Source organism: Pholis gunnellus, assembly GCF_910591455.1.
Source record: "Pholis gunnellus genome assembly, chromosome: 18".
In the NCBI taxonomy this organism is placed as follows: Eukaryota; Metazoa; Chordata; class Actinopteri; order Perciformes; family Pholidae; genus Pholis; species Pholis gunnellus.
The window spans coordinates 3,904,780-3,927,445 of NC_136545.1; the positions used below are offsets into that span (position 1 = coordinate 3,904,780).

The 22,666-nt window shown below is 44.2% G+C and overlaps 1 protein-coding gene across 2 annotated transcripts in view; it reads left to right on the forward strand.

The window, feature by feature from the left end:
* Positions 1-22,666, forward strand: part of tcf4 (transcription factor 4) — a 203,065-nt gene that overhangs the window by 149,012 nt on the left and 31,387 nt on the right. The gene's annotated exons all lie outside the window — the stretch shown is intronic.

Sequence of the window (22,666 nt, forward strand, 5' to 3'; positions counted from 1 at the left end):
TTAATGCATCCTCACTCTGTGTCGTGTTAGAACGTGGCTGTGAGAGTCAAATGGTGCGTGATGTTATTGGTTATCAGAGGTTATTATTTTTATTTTATGGTTTTAAATGGGTTTTGATTTTTGATGTACCTGCAGTGAAAAGAGACGGGGTGAACTGAGAGGGCAGCATGCGGCCTGTTCGATCTGGGGACTGCAGATGGAAATTAGCCTCTCTGGCTAACTCTGGCTCACTTACAGTTCTACTGTTGATTGGTGGGCATTGTCCCTGCTAAATGAATAAATAAACAAACAAACAAAGGCCTGAGCTGCAACATCACAAACACGTGGTGTTTCATAAGGGTGTTCAGGTGTACTGTCCTCTATATCTGGATCTCTAGAACCATGTCTGCAGGGCCTCCAGCTGTCCTAACATTTTCATCTTTCTGTCAGAATTAGTTGAATTCTTTAGCAGCCACACCAGAAGCTTTGAAGAGAATCAAACATCCAGCTTCTTAACGAGCCGTCCTTTATAAAGAGAGAGGGCTTGTCCAGTGTGTAGGATGTAGTGACATCTAGCGGTGAGGTCGCAGATGGTAACCGACTGAAACTTCTCCTGCGTGCAAGGAGTGTGTGGGAGAAAGGCTCTCTGCAGAGCCGCTGTTGGTTTGTCCTCTCTAGGCTACCATAGAAACATGGCGGTGCAATGCGGCCTGTGTAGATATGAAAGGCCTCATTCTAAGCTAACAAAAATGCGACAATGTTAATTATTATTCATTAATTATTAAATAATATTATACTTCATCTCTGCATATAGTTTCCCCTAAATCCTACATACTGGAGCTTTTCAAATATCTACATGTTTTGACTATATATATATATATATATATATATATATACTGTATATATATTTGATATATTTGACACATATAATTCAAGAAGGACCTTAAAACAATATCCAGCAATCCTTTCAAAAAAGGAAAGAAAAACGGCTACTGAAAAACATGTATAATGTGATTGAAATTGAGTTCCACTACACAATGATATTGTTTACAATGCAGCGCTTGTGACCACATAACTGTTAGATGATCTCTGATGTATCTGTTGATGGATTGAAATACTTCCAGTGCAGGCGTAACAGTGACCTTTCTGACCAGCGATAGTGTTCATGAACGCTGCGATTTGTCAAAAGCGGTGAAATAAACACAGGATCTGCTGTATCTCACCGATAACATGCAGGTTGTGTAACACAGACCGGTCAGTGGTTTTCTCCCCCCTCTCTCCGTCTTTATAATGCCTTTGGGCTTTAATGTGCGAGGTCGCAGCTGCCCAAATGCGAATGCATATTAACAAACACACACATAGTCGAACAGTGAGTCAATCCGTGTGTGTGTGTGTGTGTGTGTGTGTGTGTGGTGTGTGTGTGTGTGTGTGTGTGTGTGTGTCCCATGAGGGGAGGTGGACTGTAGCTGAACAGAGTGGGGCTCAGCATTCTTTGGATAGCTGGGTATTTCCCACCCTGACCTGTCCCTGGGAAGAGAAGCTCTCCGTCCCTGAGGTCGCAGGGTTTGATTCCCGGTGGTCGGACTGAGCGCCCGCCATCCCGATCCAACCTCTGAGCATCCAGGTCAGCTGGCAGATGGGGACAGGCAGCAGCGAGCGGTAGACGTTGGGTTTGAGTTTATTTGGTACGGACATCATAGACGCATTTGAATTGTAACATACATTCATGCACACATGCACTGGGTTTAGTGTTTGTAGGGAAACGCTATGTTGGTTCAGGTATCTGGTTTTAGCTGCACGTACAGGAACAAGCCATCTGGCAGCCATATCGGAGTTCCCGAGACCTTATAGTGTCAGTGAGTGGGACCTGCTTATTGGCTCAATCCATTTAGCTCGTTAGCACATCGGGTTAACATGTAAACCATTGGATGTAGATGAAGCTGATGCTACTTCAGGTATAAGGTAACGAATCATCAGATGTTTAATTTTTGCTACGTGCGGCTAGCAGAAGCTAATGCTTGCTTCAAACTGCAAGATACCTCAAACAGTAGTGTAATTAATATAAACAGCGTGCGTTTTGAGGCAGTTTCCGCGCCAGCTTCGTTTTTGAGCACCGGAGGTTGCTGCTTGATGGGGACACACAGGGCCATAGCATGGGTCGATTGTGCTGAATGGAAGGCTCATGGATATTGTAGTATCAAAAGAAAAAAAAAACGTAAAAAAGAATTTGTTAACTGCAAACAATGGTGTCAATATCAGCCAACACATTATCCAAGGCACACAAAGTAGACTGATGTCCACAGCTTTACTCCAGTGGCTGAGCTGGATTCACTTATGAACTGCGCTCCAGTCGTGCAGCGTGCCATTTTGGCTTTGGTTTGAATGAATGGAATATAAAGGGAACACCAAGACTTGCTGGGACATTAAGGAGGCTGTAAATCAACGTTCTGCTGTGCGGGTTGCTTTGGCGATTGGGCTACTGTTATTAGATTTAGCTGCATTATCTGGTGGGCCAGTAATATCTGAAGAGAGGGATTTATGTAACTCAGAATGTGACACTCTTGATTGCATTGGAAGAAGTAAGGATGCGTTTGCAAGCACGCAGGATTTATCCAACGCTTTGGTTTGAGTTTTACTCACTCGGCTGCAATTCCATAAAAACATAACAAAAGCCCATCTGTTTTTTTTTTAAATATCCCGTACAGTCGTAAAACACTGCCTGAGCTACATTATCACTTGGTCTCTCTATCTTTTGTGGCGGGATTGTCTGTCGCTACAGCACGCCGCCCTCCTGTTGTTTCAGCCATATTCGGTTTCTCTGCTAGTGTAGCTAGTGTAGCTGCCCCCCCCCCCCCCCCCCCCCCCCCCCCCCCCCCCCACACACACACACACACTCCTGTTACTGTTAGCTGGAAAACAGCGGTGATTGTCGGTGGATGAATCACTTTTTAGTTTTTTCCGCGTGTGTTCGTACGGGTGTGCTAAAGCCTCTTCTCATATGCACTAAGCACAAGCTTCACAGCAAAAGGCAAGCTTAAGTAACTTAACGTGTCTTTTGGCAAGGGAAGAAAGTTTTGTGTTCTCTCTTTATGTGCGTGTGTGTGTGTGTGTGTGTGTACACTGTATACTGTATGACACCACTCTAAACCAGGGCTGACTCAATTGTTCACAGTAGAGTCCCCCTACACACACACACACACACACAGACACAACCTACCAAGTCTTCATTATCAGAGTGGAAAATAGGGCTGCTGTCGTTTTGTTGCGTGTGTGTGTGTGTGTGTCTTTAGTGGGTCAGTCATGCTGTGGTGAGCTGTTAGGGAGGCTGCATGGACTGGCTGATTAACAGCGGGCAGCTGTCACACTTTAAACAACAAGACGGCGACGACGCTGCAACAACACAATGCGGCGCGGCAGCCGTAGCGGTGTGTTTGAGGCTCGGACAGCTAGCGCTCGGAGAGGCGGATGACTGCTTTTTGTGTCTGATGCTGGTGGCCCGTATGCGGTGCCTTCAGGTCCATTATGAAGTCTCTGATGTTGCATGCAGTGGGCATTTCATTTTGTAATGCTTTTTTAAATTTGTATTCATTTTCTTGGTGACCCTTTTCACCTAAACCACTTGTATTCAAGACATGGGGCACCTGTAGTTAAAATCTGTCGAGTAAGAAACATTTTTTTTTAACTTTTTTTGTTACTGCCTTGCTCCATGTAACACCGACCAGGCGGCAAACCAGTTAAGCCGATTCTTTCAGGGGGCGACTCCTCTGGTTGTATAGAAGTCTATGAGAAAATGACTCTACTTCTCTCTTGATTTATTCCCTCAGTAAACATTGTAAACATGAGTTTATGGTCTCAATCTCTAGTTTCAAGTCTTCTTCAATACAGCATGATGTTCATTTAGTAAATGATGGGAATGCTTGAGGGCGGGGCTACCTTGTGATTGACAGGTCCCTACCACGGCGTTGTCCAGTCCGCGAGTTGTCTACTTTAACCCTTTCAACGTATGTTTTCAATTCATGAAGGTATATCGTAACATTTTAGTTGCCTAAAAAAGTCTTATTCAGTGTTTGGTTGTACTCCCACCTCTCCTGTCACTTCTGTGTCCAAAAAAAACCAAGATGGTGACGTCCAGAATTCAGAATTCCAAACTCAAGGCTTCAAAACCAGATCTCTATCCGTTTCTCTATCCATCTATCTATTCTGTGCATGTGATCAAACATCTGGTCGACATGACGCTGTCTGTTTTCACTCTCCAGCCAGCTAGATTTGTTTTATGCTGCTGTTTGTGTTCAAATGCGTCTCCAGCCAACAGCATCACACACACACACACACACACACACACACACACACACACACACACACACACACACACACACACAGCATCAATAGCCATGATGATAGATGCTACCCAGCCTCCATACAGTGCTCGTTGTCAATAAGTGGGCCATACCTTGTCAACGAAAGGAAGGAAGAAAGGAATGAAGAAAAAAGAAAAAGAACGAGCCAAAGACGACAAAGAGGAATAAAGGAACGACGTGAAGAGAGAACAAACAGAAAAGAATCCTGCAGCTCTGGAGTGCTGAAGTAATCAGCTCTTTGATCTGGCTCCTTTATTATTCCAGTGTGGGCCAAATAATGTAGTCCTGATTGTGTTGCTGGCAACCAAGCGAGCTTCCATATGTTGGCTATTAGAGGCTCGCACACTGCCGCTGAAAAACGGTTTCATCTGTGCTGGTTTTTGAGGGTGGGGGGGGGGGGGGCACAGGTTCAGGCCGAGACAGGGGATTAGGATTTAGATTAATTAATTTGATCGCTGACAGCGTGTATGTTGTGAAGGGTGGTGGTAAATTAAGTTTACATGCTGTAGAGAAGGGGAATCGGTGAAAAGAGGATTTGGAAACGCGGCACACTGTAGCACTGAACATGCTTGGGGTTGTGTTTGAGGGGGAAACGCGCTAAGTCTCCTCGGACAAGAGCTTCTGCCAAATGTCGGCGATCGCGGTGAGCAGAAGCTTTGCAGTGGACATGGTTTTGTTAGATGCGTGTTACAGAATATATCACGGAGCATTTTCTTCTTCTCGAGAAAAAACGCGCTGACCATGTGGTTTTATCTCCGTTGCTGAGATAATTGATGGCACCTTTCTGGGTATGTGGGTAATACCTTAAAAAATCTAAATATAACAATCGTTGGCCATTTTTTCCCTTAAAATTTAGCATGACTATTCCTGCTCTCCAGAGGTTGATCCCCATTCATTTTTAAACCTCCTGCCTTCTAGTGCCACACATCAGGCTGAGGTGACCATTACTGTGGCCCATGACTGTTAATCCTGAAAACTAATGGCGTGATGTTAAAATGTAACAATCAGTATCCTGCTCCCCAGAGGATGAACCCTTGACTTTTCCTTTAGCACCGTCCTCTCAACAAACTAATTTTTAGTTTTGCTTCTGGTAAGCCAGTAAAAATAGCTCAATCCTCAGTAGGTTGTGTCCAATATTGAGGCTGCATTTTATTTTCTCTTTCGTTCATCATGTTCTTTCCGCAGACAGACGGGTAAAAAACGATTATTTTTAGAAGCAGACAGTTTTTCAGGCCCAGTGGAAAACGGACCAGAGTGCAGTGAGTCAGTCCACACAGGAGGCCGAAACTCTAATCCTTACTAATGTTTTTATGGATCACCAGGCTGGGGGGGGGTTACACTGTCAGTAACTGTCAGGAAATGAGAGCGATCGGACGCTCCGCATCCTCTGGCTTCTATTTACTGACTTAATGTTGCCCCCTTTTTCTTTCTCCCAAATATTTTCTACATCCACTCGATTTTTTTCATCCTTTCTGAATTTGAACTGGGATCAAACAAGTAAAGTGTTTCAAACTTGTGGATGGCGTGAAAGCTTTTTCAGAAAAGGATGCGCAAATCCAGATCAGACGACGTCAACAACTTTCCCGCATAAACCGACTGCGTCCCATCTGTGTGACCCGGAGGGCTCAGTTTGCATTCGCATCTCCATCCCACATCATTTCACTGTGTTTTATCCTCTTCCTTCCTCGCGTCCTAGCCACCTTAATTACATTTGAACGCACTTCTATGTGTTGTAGGAGCGTGACATTCAAAGTAACTCTCCATGCAGAAAGATTATCTTCCGTGATCTCTTCAGTGAAGTTAACTTTTCTGGAGTTGGTGAGCAAACATGCCACCGTGGTTCATCTAGCATGAGGAAACGTTCCAGTTGTATTTGTTTTAACGCCCTCAAAACCGATGTGAAATACCTTTAATTAAATTGAATGTGCATGGACGTGGTGTGAAGATGGTATGAAGAGATCCGGTGATGTAACGCCGCGGCCGGATCGGTCTAATGGCTGCACAGCCTCTCTCAACACGAAGAGGTCAAGGGTTAAAATCCCTGCGAGCCAAAATGAGGGACATGAAGGATTAAGTGTGTTAATGTAGGTTGGTGAGTTTAGTGCTTTAGTGCTCTCTCTCTATCTCACTGTTGCTGTAATCTGTTTTTACTGTATAATAATGAGAAAAAAACAGGTGTATTTGACAGATTTAGTTTTTATTATTTCAATGATTAAAACTGGAAATGACTCTGACCCTCTGACTGGTCGAAGCTCACTCGGGCGTTCATTTTAAAAGACTATGAAGGATGCAATGAGAGCATTGAAATGTGTGATAACACGTTGAAACTAGTTTATTGTAATGGATTCTATCAATGTTTACTGTCTACTTACCACTGAGTAACAGCAGAGCAGATATATCACGGTGTGTTGGTTTTATCTGATAATCTGTGATTTCATGTAATCCAGTAAAGGACCACATCTGATTCTGCTCAGACTCAAACTATTGAAGAGCTGACTCAGCACTCAGCAGGAGAACAGCGTCACTCATTTCCTGCGGCAGCCATCTTAGCGTTTGGTTTGGTGTTGCTGCGGGGCCGGTGCGTGTGCCGGATGCTGCGGTTGCCATGTCACGTTGCCGTGGTGAATGAGACCCGGGCGCCCGTCGCCAGATTGCATCACCGTGGCAACGGTGATAACTGACCCAGCATCCCACCAGCAGCCGCTGCTCCCCACCCTCTCCGTCTGCACCCTCTTCAATAATTAACACGCCGCGGCAGCCATCTTAGCTTTTTTGGCTCGGTTTAGGTGCCTGCCGGCGCGTTGCCTGGGCAACGGGGTTCCAGCGACCCGGCGCTCCGATGACGCCGGTCGCCTTGTGACACTCCAACTTTATGAGTCTGAATCCACTAATCTGATTCCAAAGCCGTGGCAGCCATCTTAGAGAAGGTGAGACGGGACACACACACACACACACACACACACACACACACACACAGACGAGAGCCATCCAAAAATGTGCCCACAATTTGACATACATGCTCACAAAACAACCCAAATTTCGGAGTGACAGATTTAAAACATAACCTTTAATAAGCCTGTTTGTGCTCAGCGTGCTCCGGCAGAGTCTCTTGTTGAAGGCAGCTCAGCGGGCCGGCCTCGTGACCTTCAGGGCTGTGCAGTGTGTGTGTCGTCGTTTCCATTCGTTCACTCAGGGATTCTTTATTCCTGAAGCTTCATTTGGGAGTGTGGACGGCCGCCAAGCTGCAAAAGATCAAACAGGAAGAACAAAAAAACGGCATGGAAGTGAAAGGCAGAATAAAGCGAGATGGAGAAATTGCTCTCGATGAATGAATGAGGAGCTCGCGCTCATAATTCATCTCAGGTGACATCAATGTCCTTTTTTGTATCTGCTGACAACAGAAATGACATCGCCCTCCTACTTTGAAAAGAAAAAGATAAATACTCTGTGAGCACACTTGCTGCCTCCTACTCTCTTGTTCTCACCCCGACAGCTCGGCTGCCGCTGAGAGCAGAGATCCCATTGGCCGTTTGCCCTGCAACGGGCGTTTTGATTGGCTTCTGGGCCGGCTGCCACCGCACCATCTGAGGGCACACGTTTGTGTGTGTGTGTGTGTGTGTGTGTGTGTGTGTGTGTGTGACGAGCGTGTCCGTCATGGCGGCCGATGGAAAAGGCTGTCTGCTCTCTGCGTCTCCCTCCCTCTGTGTTCCTCTCTTCTCTTGGGTGTTCTTTTCTTCTTCTACATCTTCTGTACATGCTGAACAGCAGCAGGTGATGTCCGTTGGGTCCATAGTGTGATGAAGGGCTCTCTGAAATCAAACCCGGCTCCGTCTCTTAGAGCAGTGGCTCCCGACCCGGGGGTCAGGGCTGGATATCTTCCTGGAGTTGTGTATTACCAGTACCGTGCAAAGAAAAGTCCTATTATATGTGCTGAGTCATGTGTTGTGAGCCTGGAGTACCCTCTTTACATCCTGCGTTGAAATCTGTTTTGGGTAGTTAGATTGTAATTGGACGACGGGTGTGAATGAACGCATTGAGGACAGACTGTGATCTGATTGGCCAAACCACCTCAGAGGTGGTCAGGGACACACTGAGACCACGTTAAACACAAACGTAAATGCGTTTGTGTTTTCAATCCACATTCAACAACTTTTGCGGGTCAAAATCATTTGTCTGTCTTTCCGAAACAGACGGGGGTTGAGCGCCTTGCCCAAGGGCTTCTGAGTCACAGTGACGAGCTAGAGGTAGAGCCAGGCTGTCCTGTCTCCACCGCCGGGTTGCCAGTTCAGTCCTCACTCTGTACACATTTAGAAGTTTCCTCGAGCTTCACACTGATGGTCATGGCTGTGTGTGTGTGTGTCACAATCTTTGATGGACAGTCCTTGACAGTCCCCAGAAAGAAAATGCTGGCATGTTTTCTGCAAACCACAGATACGTTGAATATCGACATTTTCTGCACCCAAAATATGTTTTGTACGTTTTCACATGAGCGTCTTTGTAGGAGACATGGGTACCGTTCTGAAACGCTTGGTTAGGTTTAGGGAACTTATGTTCTTGGTTAAGGTTAGAAAAAAAGTTTTGTGTTCAAATAAAAACTTAACAAAGTAGCTAGCGCCCCTTAGTGGGTTTTCTTACGTAACATAACATTACGAAACAACTTTAAATCTACTTTTCAATATAGGGCGCTCGATACTACGTCACACTCTGACCCAATGCAATGTTGTTATTCAACGTATAACTGATTCTTTTGCTGGCAACCGGGCTGCAGTCCTTAATAGAAAATTCTAATTTAATTTATAGAGCACCTTTCATACATGAAATGCAGCTCAAAGTATAAAGACATATAGAGGTGCAAGAAACACGCAAAGTCAAAAGTGATACAAAAGATATAGAATAACATGTTAGAGAACCGAGATCAGATTCAGACTCCCACTGAAGATAGAAATCTTTTCTCCCTGCATCTCTCTGAAACTTAGAGATTGTTGTTAATTACTTCATGAATTGATTATTTATAAAAGCACCTAATGAGCTGTCAGACAGCCAACTGGCTCCACACCGACTCTTTACCTCCGCCGTGTGTTTGTTTCCTCTCGTCTTCCTTCCTGTTGTCTCCTGCAACAAAGTTCTCTCTCTCTCGCTCTCTCTCTCTCTCCTGAGCCTGTATATATATATATATATATATATATATATATATATATATTTATATAGATCAAACAGTGATAAACCAGCATGCTGTCAGTTCGAATTCCTGCTCAACCCAGCGTCTGCCTTGCCATGGTTTTCCTTGAGCAAGACACTGGATCCTCATCAGCTGCAGGTGGTTGACCTTTGACCTCCCCAACGTCCCAGTGAAAGGGCTAACCGGGGGACAGACGCTTAAAGAGACGCTTTATTGTGGAAGCAACTAAGAGACAGAAGTGTTTGAACGCTAACAGCCGCTAAACACTTTTCAAACACCACTGAGTTCATAGCATTGACATATATGACTTTGAAATATGAGATATCTTTGTTTGCAATTTCAAAAGCTTTTTATCAGTGTTCACATATTCAGTTCCAAAAATTCAAGTTTCCGATAAAAAAAACAAACAGACAGAAAGCAGGGAAACCGCTGAGCTCCAGGAAAAGAGAAGACAAATCATAATCCATGCTGCGCGTTGTTTACTGAAGAGGTCTGTCAATAGAAACGTAAAGACACACATCTTGCTTCTCTGCAGTCAATTAACAGTCGCTTCAAATAAGAAAGAAAGCAGACAGCGAGGGTCCTCAGAGGTTTAGTAATACACAACTATTTGTGCATCTGTCTTTTTTTATATCTGTTTGTTCATAACCAGGCCTCTGTGTGTGTGTGTGCGTGTGTGTGTGTGTGTGTGTTTTGTTCGTTTTCTGTCGATCGTGGCGTTTTGCTCGCTGACTATCGCTGGCAGTCGCCAGCATGTGACAGTAATTAAATCAAAGGAAATTGGTGAGAGACGGGGGGGGGGAATAATTCCTGGTGGTTGAAAGGGAAATGGGAGGCTCATAAAACGAGTGTGGAAGTGACTCGTTAAGAGCTGTCACCTGTGGAGAAATGTTTTTGTTCTGTGGCCTGAAATACTGCACACACACACTCACACACATACACACGGTTCTCACGTGTGCCGCCACAGATGGGGAACACACACACACACACACACAGAGGTGGGATTGTACATGAACACAAACACAAATATATAATACATTTTGAATATAGACAACTTTTGCTCTGAATTCAAAATGAGCAGATATAATTATCATTAGTATTGTTATTAATTATGAAAATAATAACGATAATACTTATTAAAGTATCAATGTCAGAAAATCAATTAGAAAGATCTGATGTTCTGATGATGATCTGATGTCACAGCAGAATTCATCTTCATCAATATGAAAATCATCGTGAAACTGGGAACTGTCACTGCTTGACTTCTGATATTTTAATCCTGAATTTCACATCAAGCTTTGATTTTATACGAAACAATTCCAAATATGAAACATTTCTATTTTGTGGGTTAAAACATTTACACCTTTGGATTTATTTGTTTTCATATACAGCAGACGATGGAATACGTCATGTTACAGTAAAGTGAGAGGTTTTAAGATGCTCTTCAGAGAAATGGATTGCTTTCAGAATTGAATGTAAAAATTAAATATTCAGAAAAAAAAAGAAATGTCATGTTGAAAATGGTATGAAAGATATTGCTGTTGTTAAAAACTTAAATGAACATAACGTGTTTTTCATTGGACTAATAGGGATAATGAATGCACTGGTGTGTGTGTGCGCGCACAGTTATAGAACCCTCAACGCTCTGAAATCTGCAGTGAGATTTGTTATTTTCTTCCTCTGATGGATATTTCTCCTTTCACACACACACACACTCCCAGACCTCTGGCTATTTCCTGTGTCAGGGGGGACATTATAAAGCCACATTATGTTCACTATGAGACCCCATATTCCCCCATCACTGAAATCATTGTGTGTGTGTGTGTGTGTGTGTGTGTGTGTGTGTGTGTGTGTGTGTGTGTGTGTGTGTGTGTGTGTGTGTTTGTGATGAGAAGAGCCTACTCAATTTACTGGGAAAGGAGATGTGAAAGGCTGTGATATTATCCCCCCCCCCCCCCCACACACACACACACTCAGGATTAAGGCCTTTACACACTGAGGGTGTTTCTTTTTCGTGCAATTAATTTGCATGCTAATATAGTTTTTTGAAGTGTTTTTGTCATGAGTAGTTTCCCACAGAACGTAAATATGAATAAAAAGCTTGACTGACTGATGACTCTTGTGAGTCACGTGACTGGCGACTGACCAGAGGAGCGCTGATGTGACGCCGATGTGTCCAAACTTGACACTTTAAAGCGACTTGTCTGATCCAATAGCGATGGGATATATTTAATGGTCAGAGCAGCTGCTGTGCACATTTACATTCTTATAAATCCTTCAGAATAAAAGTCCCCCATTATTTTTGGCTGCCCTCTCTTCCTCCCTGCAGTATCAGTAAACATGTTTTGTTGAAGAATAGACGCTAACAAAGCTACGCTAATTTCGTGATAACAATTATTGCTCTCAATCAAAGTCTCTTGTTATTTAGTTAATCCGAATCTCTTATGGATGGATGATGGATGGTCGGGTTGATGGATGGAGGGATGGATGATAGAGGATGGATGGACGGATGGATAGATGGATGGATGGATGGATGGATGATAGATGGATGATAGAGGATGGATGGATGGATGGACAGGTTGATGGATGGATGATGGATAGATGGATGGATGATGGATGGATGGATGGATAGATGGTCGGGTTGATGGATGGAGGGATGGATGATGGATGGATGGATGGATAGATGGATGGATGGACAGATGATAGATGGATGATAGAGGATGGATGGATGGATAGACAGGTTGATGGCTGGATGATGGATGGATGGATGATGGACGGGTTGATGGATGGAAATGTCAGAAAAAAAGTTATTTGATTTTAGTTATTTTTTACTTCTACAGAAATCATATTTTCAATTTTGACCAGCTGGCAACCTTAACATATATATATACATACAGTATATATACAGTTATACTCCCACTCTTTTCTGTTAGTACACACACACTCACAGTCTCAGGGCTAATTCAGTGTAGTTAGTGGTCAATTAAAGCGCTGTGATTTCTCTGGCTTTCTCTTTGATGCTGCTTCTCCTGGCGAGACCCGACGCCATCTTGAATTCATTCACAGGCCGCAGTGTAAACACGCCACACAACTGGACCGTCAGCTTCTTCCTCTCTTTTTCCTCCTTCTTTTCTTCACTTTTCTTTTTCCGACTTGTGTATTTTGACTAGAAAATGGAAAGTGCTATATTTTCTTACACTTTTTGATATCTTTGCCTGTTTTTGCTTTTCAGTTGTGCTCTTTTTAGCATTCTTACATGTCTTTACTTATGTATTATTCTTCATAAATGAAATACACATGAATACCTTTGCATTCCATATTCTTCAAACCAGCCTGATGAACCGGCTCCAACATGTGGTTCTATGCCCATCCTCCCGGTTCTTTCCATTCCCTCTGCTCTTTATGATTCAGGACCGTTTTGAGCTCTATAAAATGACTCATTTTAAGGTTTGAAGGTCTGTCTGACCGTTTTCCTGGCAAACGTCATTGCTAGAGCTGAGTAAAAACACAATCATCCTCGCTGTTGGTTGTGATGTTGAGCTGAAGCTTATTCAGCAGTTTGACTCACTGAGGGTCACTGACCTGGGGTCAGCAGCTCAAACATGAGAGGGTCACAAATCTATGAGAAACAGTGAAATGTAGAGAGATGAGTGTAGAGAGTTTGTGACTGAAGATGAAGAAGAGACGCTAACTGGGTTACTGTTGATGGAGAAGACCAGTGAATAATAGATGGTCGAGAGAGGAGACGAGAGACTAGGAGAGGAAGAAACTAGAGAGGAGAGGAGAGGAGAGACAACGAGGGGGAGAGGACAGACCAGGAGAGTAGAGGAGGAAACAAGAGAGGAGAGGACAGACCAGGACACGAGAGGAGGAAAAAAGAGAGGAGAGGAGAGACAAGGAGAAGAGAGGAGGAAAAAAGAGAGGAGATGAAAGACTAGGAGAGGAGGGAACAAAAGAGGAGAGGAGGAAACAGAAGAGGAGAGGGAAGGAGAAGAGGAGAGTAAGAACCAAGAAAGGAGAGGGAAGGAGAAGAGGACAGGAAGAAACGGTAGAGGAAGTGGAAAGACAAGAGGAAAAAAATGGGAGAAGAAGAAGAGAGGAGGAAGCAGGAGAGGAGAAAACAAGAGAGGAATCAAAAGAAGAGAGATGGATAAATAAATCATTATATCATTACAAAAATGGAAACGCTCTATGAGGACAAGCATCGTGAGTGTGTGTGTGTGTGTGTGAGTGTGTGTGTGGGGCAGAGGAAGTGGTTCCTCCTTGAAGTATTCTTCTTCACACACACTCTTGGGCCAATTTCACTTGTTCCTGTTCTCACTTACACACTCCTCATTCCTCGGTCACACACACTTTTTTTAACACCAGGAAATTCACAGCCGCTCACGTGTCACACACCTCTCTCTCTCTCTCTCTCTCTCTCTGTGTGTCTCTCTCTCTCTCTCTCTCTCTCTCTCTCTGTGTCTCTCTCTCTCTCTCTCTCTCTCTCTCTGTGTCTCTCTCTCTCTCTCTCTCCGGCCCCCTAGTGTTTTCTGTCTGAGTAACTCGACCCCCCTTCAGTCACAGGTGCACCACGCTAACATACACACACACACACACACACACATGCTGAGTCCACTTGTCTTCACATAGGGGGCTCTAATCAAGCCACAGGAAGGCTGAGCTCCACAGGGAGTGAGTGTGTGTGTGTGTGTGTGTAGGTGTGTGTGTGTGTGTGTGTGTGTGTGTGTGTGTGTGTGTGTGTGTGTGTGTGTGTGTGTGTGTGTGTGTGCGTGTGTGCGTTCCGTTACAAGTGAGTTGAAGAATGTGTTTCGGTCCATGAAACTCTCTGAGTGTGTGAAGGCTCTGGATGTTTTCAATTACACAAGGGTATTTTTGCAAATGTGTGTGTGTGTGTTTGTTTTCTGTGTTTCCATCAGGACGTTCTAACACCCTTTGTCCCTCCTTCTGTCTGTGTCTCTTTTCATTTGTTCCCTGTTTTTAATTATTTCAATAATTATTTTATTTATTTCTCTTTTAGTGTCTTAATATATATTTTTCTTTTTTTATCTTCTTTTCCTGTTTCTATTTTGTCTTTTGTTGTGTGTTTTATTTCTCTTCTGGATTCTTTTTCCACGTGGTCATTAAGCTTTGTTCCCTCCCATTGTTCCCTCCCCCTTTCCTGACTATCTCTCCCTCTTTGACATGAACTTCCTCCTTTTTATTTCTGATACTTCTGTCTTAATTTATAATGCTCTTTTCCTCCTTCACTCTCTTTATTTGTCTCTCCCTCTTCTCTGTACTGCATCATATGGAGTCAATTATGCAGCCATGCTCAAAACTCTGTGTGTGTGTGCGCATGTGTGTGTGTGTGTGCGTGTACATCTGGTTCACATTAGTGCAATTGCAGGTTGGTAGAATAAAGGGCTCGGCTCGGAGGTGGTGGGTGGGATTTCCTTCTGCTTTCTTACACACACACACACACACACACACTCACAGTTTCTTTTCCATCCATGTGTTTTGAATCAGGAATATAATTAACCTTCAGAGGATTCTGAGGGCCGCGGCTCAGATCTCCGCTGTAAAAATACATCTAAAAAACAGAACCACCCCCCGAAATGTGTTTGATCCGTCTGCGGCGCGTTTGATTTTCGCTTTCCCACATCTGCCTCCGGACGGGGCTGGGAGCGCGGCGGCGTGAGCAGGTACGGCGAACGGAAGATGAATAAGTGCGTCTGCAGGTGTGAGGGAGGTGGAGGACATGGATACGGTACATGGAGGGATGGATTCACTTCTGAGCAGCCTGAAATAAAGGAACGTTTGACACAACAAATTAGTCCCTAATCGTTTAAAAATGTACGTCACATATTTGTATAATGTCTGTGTGAAGGCGAGTACAGGCGAGACGAAAGCGAAAGCAGCATGTTGGAAGTGAGAGGGGCTGAGGACAGAGAGGGGGGAGGGGGGGAGGGAAACAGAGAGAAAATTGGACAGGCACAGGTGCAGCCGACTGTGTGTGTGTGTGCGTGCGTGTGTGTGTGTGTCTGTCAAGAGGTTTCGTGACTGCTCCTTTGAGTGTTCGCATTCCAGCACATCTGCTTTGGATGAAGCGTGGTAAACTCTGTGTGAGAGAGAGAGAGAGAGAGGGGGGGGGGGGGGGGGGCAGTAAGTGGGAGAGAGAAAACTACATGCGGATTTGTGTCTTCTGTATTTGTCTTTGCAAGTGTATAAAACCTGATCAGCGACCTGCACGTCAAGATTTGAGGGCGCAGAGGTCAAAATTACAAGTGTAGTTGATGTTTGACCCATTGAGGAGAGACCAGGAGACGAGAGGAGAGACAAGGAGAGGAGAGGAGGAAACAAGAGAGGAGAGGATAAACCAGGAGAGGAGAGGAGGAAACAAGACAGGAGGGGAGGGGAGAGACAAGGAGAGGAGAGGAGGAAACAAGAGAGGAGGGGAGGGGAGAGACAAGGAGAGGAGAGGAGGAAACAAGAGACAAGAGTAGAGACAAGGAGAGGAGAATTTCCTTATTAGCAATTTAGGAATCCTAAATTGCTCAGGGATGACTTTTGTACTTATGATTTCTTAAGTTTGGATAAGAGAGGAGGGCTGAGTCTAGGAATCACTTCTGTAACGGAAGACAGACAGACAGACAGGTTGTGAGCTATTCATTGAGGTTGACACTGGTGGAAGAAGAGGAGGAAGAGCTGGAGGAGCTCCTCCTCTTCCTCGTTCTGCCGGAGCAGAGCAGCGGCAGGAAGAAGGCGAGAGGTTGAACAGATGCTCCCCACATTTGGAGGCAATAACGCAGAGAAGAAGCATCAAAAGACAAACAAAGACAAAAAGCCCCATTCTTCTTTTCTCCCTTTCTTTCCGTTTTACCGTCTTTTTTCATCGGGGGCCAACTTTAAGCATTTATTGTTTTTCTCATTCTAGTTCCAGTCCGACAAAAACCCTTCAGGGTCCAGCAGCGTTCCCATCGCTGTCAACAAGTTACAACGGAAACACGGAAACACTCGTTGTTGCTTTTCTTTATGTTGTAAATGTGGCGTAAATTTAACATCCCTTGAGTTTTTTGGGTTTTCCGATTTTGTTTGGTAGATCTGGCAACTCAGCTGACTTCTATTGTTAACTCATAGCTATCGTTAGCAGCTAGGCTCTTCACATGCATTAGAAGAGTTGGGTCTCCGACGGCATCGTGTTAAGAACATAAATACTCGTACTTAACAGAACTTGAATGCAACAGTTTTGGACAAAGTTTCCGATACTAACCATTCGTACACTCTGGATTGATTCTACTCAGGAAGCATTGTGCGATTGTCCAGACTCGTCTCTCCGTAGCAGAACGACCACGTATGGGAGGGGCTACTCCACTCCTTAATCCATTGGGGATGGTGTTGTTCTCTCACATGGATACAGAAATGAAAAGCACTCAAATGAGTCGCCAGATCTACTTTGGTAGACGGTAGGCCTGTATTATCGTAGTAATTATCGTTCATCGTTCGACATAGGGACATGACCTCGATCATATTTACGTTATCAACTTATCGTACGATTTATGGACGTGACCTCCATCATTTTTACAATATCTTCTTTATTGTACGATATGTAGAAAAAGGCTTCCATAATTTGTACGTTATCGACTTATCATGCAATATATGGACATGATCATCTTTACGTTATAGAATATCTGAATTTAGGATTAAAAGTTCATCGCTCTTTAAGATGGTGTACTTGCATTGTGATATTATCATTATGTCAGTGACCTAAAATGGTCTTCAAACAACAATAATATTGTTTATCGACAGTATATTGTCCAACAAAAGTAGTTATGGTAAACGGCCCACCGGTCTCCGGGTAGAAAACACTGGTGTGTGTACGTCTACTAACTCTCTTCCTCCAGTTAAAGTTCAGCTGCTGCTGTTGCCTTTGTACCTGCGGGTCAGGTCAGCGAGTTGCACAGCTGGTAGCTCTGAATACATGGAATACGTGTCTGTGTGTGTTTTCGTAGCTCCGTGAGGAATCAGTCTTCAGTGGAATGTGCCTTTATGTTCTCGTCTCGTTGCCGGGGGCGACGCAGAGCGAAGCTTTTGATGCAATCTTGTGATGTTTCTCCCAATCCTCGTTAAACATCACGATACAGGCTCTGCTACTGCAAAACCAGCTACTTCAACTGGTTTGTGTTATGGTTTCTTGGCAGGGGGACTGGTTCCACTGGTCTCCATTATGTTTGGTACCACGAACCAAGTGGACTGGGTTCTGATCTGTGACAAAGTAGAAAAGGAGCAGGTGCTGCTCAGGTTTTGGTTCCGGTACGGCAGAGAACTGGTTCTGCTGGTTTCCGTTGGGTTTCTCTCATGGTGCAATACCTATGTTAGACCTGTTGGTCCACTGTGGTCCACATCACAGTTCTACAGAACTGGCTTCATATCATAATGCAGAGATGGTTCCATTGAGTCATGACACAGAATGAGTTTAACTGGAGTCAATGCAGCCCCTACTACAGAACCAGCCCAGCCTATTTCCAGCTTATTTCCATTGTGGTACCGAGCATCATCTTACAAAAGTGGTTTGACTTTCAACCATTTTTATTCTCACATAAGGACTACTTTGCAGAAGTGGTTCCATTTGTGTTTGTCTCTTTCAATCACTGCATAGAGAGCTGGTATGATGCGGCTCCTTTGCCGTACCGGACTGGTTCCGATGGTTTTTCACGGTTTCTGTTGTGGTGCTCTAAATCTGAATCAGTCCTGTTTCTATCGTGGCCCGGATCATAACGGGTCATACCGGTTTAGATTGTGTCCAGCTGTACTTATAATAGGGCTGGTAAACAATGTTCCACTCCTGGGCCCTATTCCTCGTACGTGGTTGAACTAAGTCAATCAAATGTCCTATTATCCAGCTTAAATTAACTCGATGATTGACATCAGGCTATCTCGGTTCCTCAAAGGCTGATCCGCGCTCAAACAGTCTCGTTAATTTGAACCAGATGTCAGTCATCAGGATCGTTGCGCGTGTCCGTCCTACTTCAAAAGGGGGAAGCGTCGATCACCGAAACCATGATTTTCTAACAGTACAACGGCAAATAAACGCAAAGAAAGAGCCTCTTTTTACTCCGCTGACGAGCAGGAGATGATCATGAACGTATATGAGGAATTCAAGACCATAATCATGGCGAAATCTAACACCGCGAGGGCTAGACGAGAAGCATGGCGAAATATCGCAGACGTCATTAAATGCGCAAGTGTTGGGAAAATGTATAGGTTAATTTTAAGAGCCTCATCACCTCAATCAATCAGATGATATTTCTTGCCTGCTGGCAGTAGGCTTAATGGAATGCATCATCCAATGAGATCTATAGCGAAAATAATTATATCAACTCTTTCAGAATAAGTAGATAAAAACAAGCCCAAAGAGTATCTAATTGATACGAATTAATAGATACTTATGAGGATATATGTAGGTGTATGCACGTATGTATCATGTACTATATATACAGTGTATACATGTATGTGTAGATTACCATATAGAATAGGAGTTTGAATATGTGTGTGCGAATCTGTGTATGGGCGGATCAGTGTGTATGTATTATTCATAATAAGCAGTAAAAATAAATTGTGTGTAATTCTCTCTATTCTTATCATGAGTCCACCTTAATCATGTTCTACAACAATGATATCTATGGTGTACTAATAATACTGTCATATCATTATGAGTGCTTTCAACCATCATGTAGTTCAACCAGCCATCAAGAGGACACGGGAGCAAGTAAAAACTAAGCACACAAACATTATTTAGAATGGTGATCAATACAACATGTGCCATGGTAATGTAATGAACACATCCATAAGTTTCTTAATCTCCAAATAAACTTAATGAACAGCACGGCATGCAGCGGCTTTCCCGATGTTCTCCGCATCACCGACACTGTACAAACATGAACCACTCGCAAAACAGCGCGAGGCTGTGATACAGTCCGTGAGACAGTAGATGGCGTGTGGTGTTCAATGTACGGCTCGAGAAGGTCTTTAATCCTTGTCGGCAGAATTGATAGCGTTCGTACAGGAAGTCATCATGATGTGATAACGGATCTTGGCGATCTCGAAGAACTCTCTCCCTATAAAACGCTAATCTGACTAATATCGCTTCCTCATCGATGGATCTCTGAGGAAGGGAGCAGACACTTTTCCCCGGGGGAGTGGCAGCTTATCCAGCGGATCTGGCTCAAGCCTGCTCTGGAGCAGGTTCAGGCTTATGGATGTGTTGCTATGGTGATTTTTCCAAACTTGCTTCGAGGAACCGAAAAGCCTCACTTATGTAATCTCATCCTGAAAATTATCCGGCTAACTCAGTTAGCCACGTACGAGGAATAGGGCCCTGGATCGACTGGTTTCTATTGTTGTTCTTGATACTTTTCTCTGGTCAATGAAATGACAACACTGTCAAGGGTGTCTCTGATTGGCTCAAGGTCCGCCTGCTGCTAACTGTGGGAATTCTGATAACGTGTGTGTGTGTGCGTGTGTGTGTGTGATTGTGTGCGTGTGTGTGTTACAGACTGCAGGAAGCGGGTTTGTTATTGTGTCTCTCTGCATTCCTCAGACTTGAACACACTCTGCACCTGTTTCTGTCCGTCCGTAACACACACACACGGTCACACACACTGTTACATAAATGCACACACACACACACGGACACTTACACGCACAAATCACAGCCTTTCGTCACCAGTCGAACAACACATTCAATGGGAAAATATGCCGGCACGGCGTGAGACATAAATCTGAATATTTTCTACAGGAACAACACAAGCGTGTGTGTGTGTGTGTGTGTGTGTGTGTGTGTGTGTGTGTGTGTGTGCACTTGTGTGTGTGTGTGATCGTTTTCGCGTACAAGCTTCGGGTCAATAAATGTGGTTTTATCATCAGAACACTCAGTTCTCAGAGGGGAAGAGGAGGAGGAGGAGGAGGAGGAAGTTTGGGGGGATTTCAGTTTAGGTCTAATGACATCTACAGACACTGTGTGTGTGTGTGTGTGTGTGTGTGTGTGTGTGTGTGTGTGTGTGTGTGTGTGCGAGTGCAGAGACTGATGGATTTGAATGCTTAAAACTCCCGCAAGCTGCGTTGTGGGAAAGGCACCGGCATCTCCCAGCTGATTAGCTCCACTTAGCACCTTACATCTGTGTATTTAAGTTTGTGCGTCTACAAGTGTGTGTGTGTGTGTGTGTGTGTGTCGTGAGTGTGTGTGTTTGGGTGCGTGTTTCCTGACCTCAGTCTTTCCTTCCCACAGTTCCCAGTGTCCCTTGCTCCTCAGATCAGTTCCCAGTGCCTCTTGCTCCTCAGATGTCCTGATTGTCACCGTGTCTGCGTTGTTTTCAGGAAGTAAACACGGTCGACACCAGGCTATGCTCTGGAACACTAACTAATGTGACTAAACAGTCACTGCGTGCAACACAACCTACGGAAGGATTGAACTTTTTGCAAATGCACGAGGTATAGCTTTGTATTGCGGATGTAGTTTTTTTGCTCCCATCCTACTCCAGGCAGCTATTGGTTCCAGCATGTCCTTCACATTCATTAATACCTCTGCTTTAATCTGCCAGTCAGTCACCATCATTACGGTATCACAGTTAATGCACGGACTCATGTTTAACCTGCAGAAATGTTTGGTAACCAAAGGATGTCTCAAAACACAGAATCCTTTCAGCTTAAATAAAACAAAACATAACATCCTCGGCAAAGGTCACAAGTTAAATGAAGAGGCTTTAAAGAAGTGTTTTACAGATATTTGCTACTATTATTGTGTCCCTCGCCGGGCGCGTTCCCGCCACCGGCTCTAGGTCGGCTTGCAAAGGCCCGGGGTTAAGGTGGCTCTCTGCTCCCTTGTGCCCTTACTCCCTTGTTCCTTTCCTGAGAACCAGAAAGACTCACTCAGTGTTTTGTTGCAAAGTTCATCGCTGTGACGCTTACTCAGTGTGCCAAATACCCGCTGGCAATCAGTCATATCCCTCCCAAGATGACCCCCCCCTTGTAGCACTCACTGTTCATATTTGTGAATACATGTTTTGCAGTTTGAATAATGAAAACTGGGCTTTAGTAAGCTGGTAAGAGACATTTTAGTGACAATTGCAAGTGACTTTTGAGACGACTTCCCGCTAATGTGGATCCAAAACTCTTTCCTCTCGGAAGTAACAACCTTTTAGTGATCTGAGGTTTTGCTTTTAATACCTCTCAGGGAGTGTGGGAAGTGATATGATGTTTCTTTTATTTTATCTTTTTATAATGCCCTCAAGTGTATCTGCTTTGTCCCTCCATCTTCTTCTTTTATTTCTTCCGTCTGCGTTTTATCGTCAGATTCTCTTTCACCGCATCTGTGTTCCATCCGTATGCAAATACTCTCAAGTTAACAAAGCAGCTCATGTCTTTTCCAGGGGATCGCGGTAGATTAGTGGGGGGGTAGCTGCGGAGCTTCTTTCATCTCGATGTGAATCAGTGGGGAAGTCGGGAGAGAAAGAGAAGAGCGCTTTACAACAGCTGTTCCAGGGTTTGCGTCATGCGGCGCGGCCTAGCGTCATGGCTGAATGTTCGCACGCTACGCGCTCACACTAAGGCATGCTGGGGGACCCCCAGTCGAAGGCATGACCAAACACAGGCATCGCGTTCTCACGCTGCCGAGGAACAACGTCACCTGTTCTCCAGCGATGACAGGCGGCCGGTTCTGCTTGCAGTCTCTCGTTTTACTGCGTGTTTGCTGCATGACTGCTGGCCCTCTGAGAGGGGTCTCTGTCAGTCTGGATGGGGGGGGGGGCTTTTGTATGATATGTCAGAAAATATGTTTATCAGTCTTCAGCACTCACAAATGTGGCGGGCAGCGTAGATGCAGTCGATGCGGTTACCACGGCCACCACTGCGTTTTTATAACGTGGTGGGTTGAGTTTAAACTCAATAACTTATTTTTAAATGAAAGAAAAAATACTATCTTCTATATATTTAAATGTAATAACATTATCAGTAACATTAACAGTTTTTTCATGTCAAGATCTTAATATTTTAATATTTTAACCCCTTTAAAAAGTAATAAAAACCAATAATTTGGCAAAATGTAAGACAATTAAAATCATTTACAAGCTTTATAAACACATTTACATTATTTTTTTAAAATAAGCTATAAACG